Here is a 6,809-nt window from a genome sequence, read left to right as displayed (position 1 = left end):
GAATGCAAAAAAAAAAAAAAAGATTCAATATGTCAACAACATTATCCATGGATAGAATGGAAAAAAGAGAGCTATTGTCAGATGGCATCAAGCATCTTGTGTTATTGATTGGAACAATCACCCAGAAGGGTTGAAGCAGAACTAGTGTCTAAAATGCTAAAAAGAATACAGAAAAAAAGATCTACACATATGGAGGAATAGTGTAAAGAAAGTTGAGAAGATATTTCTACTGAGCTGCTTGTGGAAAACATTTATCCATTGAACTTCAAGTCCTTTCCCATGGAAGGGTCTGTACTTAGCTTTCTAATGAAACCAAAATTGAAGCTGAAATTTTTTATGTTTTATCAGAAGAGTAGAAACATGCCATTCACATTTAATTAACCCATTTGGAAAATATTGATCAGAACTTCTTATTTTTCTAAAAAGTATTTAGCAATTAGTACTCCAATCACTGAATTATTAACATCATCTCCATAAAATTAGTCACTCTCCTTTGAGTTTTACATTATGGGAGATGTCGGTTTGATTGCTTAAAAAACAATTAAAATGAGTTGTAATTTTACATCAGACATTCAACCATATATGGATTGATGAATGTTCCCAAGTCATACTTTAAAATGCAACCAAACTGGTAATTATCATATACCATCAAATATAATTATATACATGCTAATCTCCATAAAATCCTACAAGTTAATATCACATATTAGCAGTTAATCATATAGCTTAAATAGGTCCATGATGCATTTTTATGAACCCTCTAATCTGCATCAGTGAAGAATGAATAGTGTAGGGAGAAAGGAATGCAAATGAGTGCCTACATGCGAAAGGATGCATTTTGAAACATTAATCAATCTTAAATGAAAGTGAGCTCTCATTCAAGAACCTGGGCTGAGAGTCTAGAATCCTATCAACTCAACAGGCTCTGTTAGGCAACACTAAGAGAAGCTGCTTGACTTCTCTCTCATTATTATACTTGGGAAGCTCCCAAAAGAGCCATCAATGGATTTGTTTTCCCCCAGGTACTTCCTCACCTCCAACAACCTCTCCACTGATAGATAGCAAAACCACCAAGTGGTTTTTCTTGCATTGATTCCCTTCGATTTAACCCTGACGGTACCCTAATACTGAGTTCTCTCACAGAGCCCTTTTTCATTTTCAGGAATTTGAAATCACTGCATCTAAAAATTCTCTGTAAGAATTCTTGAGTATACCAGCATTTAAGGGCCCTCACTGAACTGTGAGGTGCTTAATGAAAGCTTGTTGAGATAATACATTGAAATTCATTGTGAAGGCTATTCCCATGTTGTGATTTTTAACATTTTATTTTCAAAAGAATTTTTGCTAATAAAAAAAAGAAGAGAAAAGGAGCAGCTTTGAGAAGTAAGGAAATCCAGGCTGAAACGTTGCATTAAAACATATGTTGAGTCTATATGCAAAAGCAGAGGAAGCTTAGAGCTGCTGGTGGAGGCACTTGTTCCCTAATGGCAAAGATGAACTCCTTCCCTCACTGTGAGATTGGGTCAAGTATCTACTGTGGAGCAGAGAGTGAGGTGGTCCTCCACTGTGTTCCCATTTCTACTAGAAGATGGAGCCCAAGCCATTCCACAAATTATTGGAAGACAAATTGCATGTGAAGCTTAGGTCATATGGTGGGGTAGGGAGTTTTCAAAGAACATTCCCAGAAGGAGCAGACAAGGGTGGCAAGGCTACAGGGCTACTGAGTTCCCTAGGACTCGGAGAGCAAAAGGCTTAGGGGTCCTCACTTCTTGCACAGCTGTTAGTGTTTAAAGGAAGCAATGTGGATCTCCAAGTGCTGGACAAAGTACAGCATCACAGCAAGTCGAGCGTTGAGTGGGAAGCCACTGCTACATACAAACTTGGGTCCCAGCAGAAATGGAAACTTAGTAAAAGGATGTCCCTGGTGGCAGGGAGCCAGAGGTCTGCTTAGAAAATGAATGTGACATTGTTGCCAGAACATGCTTTGTTTGTTTGAGGTGGGGAAATTGCTCTGAGGGTAATACCCATTTCTGGCATAATTTAGTTATTAGAAAAAAAATTAGTTATTAGGGGAAAAAAGACAAAGAAAACAAAAAAAGAGGAAACAAAACAAAAAACAACAAAGGAAAACAGGGAACAAAGAAAAAATTGTTGCTCTTTTTATTGATATAATTACATTTTAAAGATAAAGAATCGAATATTCTCTTGTTCCTGGTGGTTGCTGATGTTGCTCCTTTTTCCAGTGGCTGTAGTTGTGTTGTCTGTTTTCAGTCTGCCATTTGGAAGCAATTCAAGGGAGCCTGAGCCACTGACATGACTCTACCTTGACAATGACTAGCAAATAGAAGAACAGGAAGAGGGAAGAAGAGAAGGGGGGAGAAGGCAACCAGGTAGGTGATGTAACACCTGGGAATTCCTAGCACGCACAGGCACCATGTTGAGTTCTTGCAGATGATGATTCATTTAATGTTCACCTGGAGAGAGAGACAGAGACAGAGAGAGGTTTTCAGTGATTCACAGATGAGGCTCTCAGACACGAGTGTATTTACAGGCTTTCCTAAAATCAGACAATGATTTACTATGAGATGTCACAGTCACACGTCTAAGACTCTGAAATCCACAGCAATGATTTAAAAAGGGAAGAAGTAGCATCTGATTGTTAACTCAGTCTGAATGTTTCAGTTCCACTGTATGAATGTCATTTCCTATGTTTCTGATGAGCATGTATATGGGTGTGCTGGGATCAGTGAGGGAAGAAGAGAGAGGGAAAGTTAGAGGGACCTTTCTCATGGAGGAAGCAGCCCATCACTTAAGCCTGGAAGACTAACATTGTAAGAGTGATGAGAAGCACTGGTATTCCAGAGGCAGGAGATTTGTGGTAATAGCTGCTTTTTTTTAAGATTTATTTTATGTATTTGAAAGACAGAGTTACAGAGAGAGGTAGAGACAGAGAGGTTTTCCATCCGCTGCTTCACTCCCCAGATGGCCGCAATGGCCAGAGCTGTGCTGATCCAAAGCCAGGAGCCAGGAGCTTCTCCTGGTCTCCCATGCAGGTGCAGGGGCCCATGGACTTGGGCCATCTTCTACTGCTTTCCCAGACCATAGCAGAGAGCTGGATCAGAAGAGGAGCAGCAGGGACTAGAACTGGTGCCCACACGGGATGCTGGCCCTTCAGGCCAGGGCTTTAACCCACTGCGCCACAGCGCCGGCCCCAATAGCTGGGTTTTATCATCATCTAAGCCAGAGTTTTGATAGTGTTCCCTAAACTCATGGCTATCTAAATATTCACAAAATGAAAATCAGTCACTTAATATGTTTGGGTGATTCTGCAGGTCACTTTTTTTGAACTACCTCATTTGAGATTCTGTATAAAATATTCAGAGAAGTACAGGAAACAACTATTTAAGTGTGTCGATTTAGACAGCTGATTTCCATGTGACAACTATAGATATTCCACTTGCTGTGCTCCTCCCACAACATTTGTGGGTTTTGTAACCATAATAAGCAAACATCTGGAGGGACGTTTGCCTCACTCAAGTTCACTTGATCAGGGAGTGACTCCTTTCCTATCTGAGGGACAGGCTTCTGGTGTCCTGTTCTGTATCTATATTCACCCAGGCTTGGCCATGGCTGATTATGTCAGACATAATACTCCAAATTGGGGAGTCACACTCTTATTCTTTGAAATTTGGAACCAAATGCAGGAGGATTCAGTCCAACCGACTGAGTGTTTAGAATTATAACAGGCAAACAAGGTGGGTGCTATGAGGCAACCAGATTCTGTTACATGGAGTAGCAAGATAGGGCACGAGAATAGCAGATATATGGATGGGTGGATAGAGAGATGATAGAAAAACAGAAATCACAGAGAGAAGAGAGACTAGGCAAGAGAGGGAAGTAATTGTGCACAGAAAAGCATGACTAAAAGACAAAGATTTTCATTCCAATTTTCCTGGCGCTTATCTGCATTCATACTCATTAATGAAACAACTTATATTTTTTTTTCCAAACTCCTACTTTAAGCTGAATTTTTTTTTTTCGGTTACCTGTGGCGAAGTCTCCTAATTAATAAAACAGTGAAGCACTATGACTAAACTCCGTGTAATATTATAATAGCTTTTAGGATATATTAGAATGGGACAAAACTAACAGTGAAACGCTGGTGTGCAGTCAAGGCTTATCACTATTTTTCTCCTAAATTAGAATCCATGGTAATGAGGAAGTGGTGCACAGAGTTCGTCACTGCTCTATCAGCCATGCATGCAAGTAGGGGTGCAGAAAGCAAACAGACAAGTAGCTCAATTGCATTTCCTGGAAGCATTCATTCATGTACAAGTGATAGGAGAGTTACAAACAAAAACTCAATGTCCTTGGCAGATGCCTGTGGCAACACAAGAGCAGTTTTTTTTTTTTTCATGTCTCATATGTTTCTCTAATTTAGGCTTTTCATTCCTTCAGATTGACCTTGTTTTTGTATAACTTTCTTTGTTCACATCATGTGAAAGAAATTCCATCTCTTTGGCATATATGCATCAAAGATTCAATAAGAAATAAAAGAAGTATTTGAAAGGTCGCAGAATGCCTGGCTCAGAATAAGAAAATAAATGCAGTAGATTTACCACTTGCAGAATACCCCTGTGCCTCGCTACACTCGCCGGTTCTCTTACCTTTAGGTGCCAGTGGCGGTTGTGTGGGGTGGGTGTTGTGGCACAGCAGTTAAACTGTTGTTGAGATCCCACATTCCATCCCGGTGTGGGTGTGCCTGATTTGAGTCCTGGCTCCTCTGTGCATCCAATTCAGCTTTCTGCTAATGTACAGAGGTGGTAGATGAGGATCGAAGTACTTGGGTCCCTGCCTCCCATGTTGGAGACCCGGATGGAGTTCCCTGGATCCATGGCTTTCACCTGGGCTACCCCAGGCTGTTTGTAAGCATTTGAAGAGTGAACCATTGGATGGCATCTCTCTCTCCCTTTCTCCTCTCCCTGTCACTCCACCTTGCAAATAAAGTAAGTATATCTTACAATTAAGTAAAAAAAAAAAAAAAGAAAGAAATAGCATGTGTTTCTTGTGGACTGAAGCCAATATCTCTCCCACCAAGAAACAAACTTACTCTCTCTTAACTCTTAACTCTTGGAATCTGTGAAACTGAGACAGGGACAGTGTTTTATAAAGAATCAAATTGTGAAGTGTCATCAGCATGCTCCGTAGCTCTGTTCTAACCCTGCTCACTTGGAATTCTCTGATTTCCACTCTTCCTGTTGTCCTTAAGCACAGAGTAAACACAAAAGGAAGGAGAGGGCTGTTCTGCGAAATGTGTTAGTCACCAGGGCTCTGGGGTCCGGGAGAGCTGGGTTTCTTTCAGTCTTCCATGTATCTTTGACCTGGGAGGGCCTATGGGAATGGTCTAACCTTCAGGATCCTCACCTGTACATAGATAGGATGAAAACAACTGGGTCGTCATGATGTACAGATTAATTGAAAGTGCACAGGTAGCACAAAGGTGAAGTGTTCAGCAGATTCAACTATGATGATTTGATGATTACAAAGCAGATAGATGATGGCACATTTGAAACAGGCAACTATGAACCCTGCTGCAAAGTCTGAGACCTGGAGTCTGATCTGAGCCCTGTAACACATTTCACAGGGATAGTCCTTGATGGACAAGTTCTCAAAGTGGTGCTAATTTTAACTCAAGATATGGTCGTAGAACTTTTTATGTGTCTGCAGGTAGGTATGCCCCTGAGTTCTATAAACCCCAGCGAAAGCAAAGGATAGTTTATTCATCTACTTGGTTATTCATTACAGGCACCAACAGAGTTTTGCCTAAAGAAAATGTCATCCTTTCTTTAGGCAGCAAAAACAGAATTAGTTAATAACAAAGGGATTTTCTTTATGATTTTTCCTTCACAGCTTGATCTAAACCACCTGCTTGTCCCTTAATAAGGGCGAGGTTATGGAGCCAGCAGGTCCAGCTTGCTTTGCCTGCCTCTAAATGCATGTCATTTCTGGCTATGCTCAGAAAGCAATTTCAAGTTTTATGGGTGTGCTGAGAAAAAATGGCAAGAATTTGCCTACAGGGAAGCAAGAACTCAGCAAAGTGACAGATGTCCTAGGAGGACAGATAAGCCAAAGGTCCTTGGCAAGGAAAGGCTCAGACCTGGCTGTAAAACCAGTTCTTAGTGTTTTATGGGTGAGGTTTGCTCAATTGCAAGACCAGAGTGGCTGGACTTGTCATTCAAATAGACTTGAGTTGTTCAATGAAACGTTTCGCTTTCTCCTGAAACTAAAAGAGTGAGATAAGGATATTGACTCAGCTAGTCACTGGCTTACATGGGCGAGTCTCAAAGTCAAAGTCGAAGTCCAAAGACACCATGAAATGTGTTAGGAGAGAGCTGTGTTTACCTTGAACATTGTGCAATATCTACAACTACTGAGATGGTTCTTGCTAGATTCTGATGTGTACTTTTAAAAATAAACTTATTTAAAACTAAAAATAAAAGATGTTACATGGCACTCCACACATACGCACAAGTCAAAAAGAAAAAGAAAAAAGTGTATGTTCAACAGGTAGTGAGATAGTGAGATAGATGCTAAGGCCCTTACTAGGAAGAAGTTTATGCTTAGAAAACAATTTAAAGCAATGATGTCACTGAAAACAGTGATGAAAATTATTTAAATCACTGAGTTGCTAGCAGAGAAATTGAGGCAAAACCCAACCATTAATGAAGCTATTCTTTCACTTTCTTTTGCTGTGTGCAGACCTAGAATTCAATTATTTGGACTTGACACTGTCCTGAAACCTATCATAT

General features: G+C 40.4%; 1 long non-coding RNA gene across 1 annotated transcript; it reads right to left on the bottom strand.

The window, feature by feature from the left end:
* Positions 1-2,139: 2,139 nt before the first annotated feature.
* Positions 2,140-5,254, bottom strand: LOC108178841 (uncharacterized). The gene is made up of 2 exons (XR_001795579.3): positions 4,668-5,254; positions 2,140-2,474 (listed from the first exon to the last, which is right to left on the bottom strand). It is a non-coding gene; the product is annotated as an uncharacterized lncRNA (long non-coding RNA).
* Positions 5,255-6,809: the final 1,555 nt, after the last annotated feature.

This window comes from Oryctolagus cuniculus, chromosome 13 (assembly GCF_964237555.1).
Source record: "Oryctolagus cuniculus chromosome 13, mOryCun1.1, whole genome shotgun sequence".
NCBI classification, from domain to species: Eukaryota; Metazoa; Chordata; class Mammalia; order Lagomorpha; family Leporidae; genus Oryctolagus; species Oryctolagus cuniculus.
Note: the sequence above shows the minus strand (reverse complement) of the source record. Positions and strands in the feature narration are given on the sequence as shown.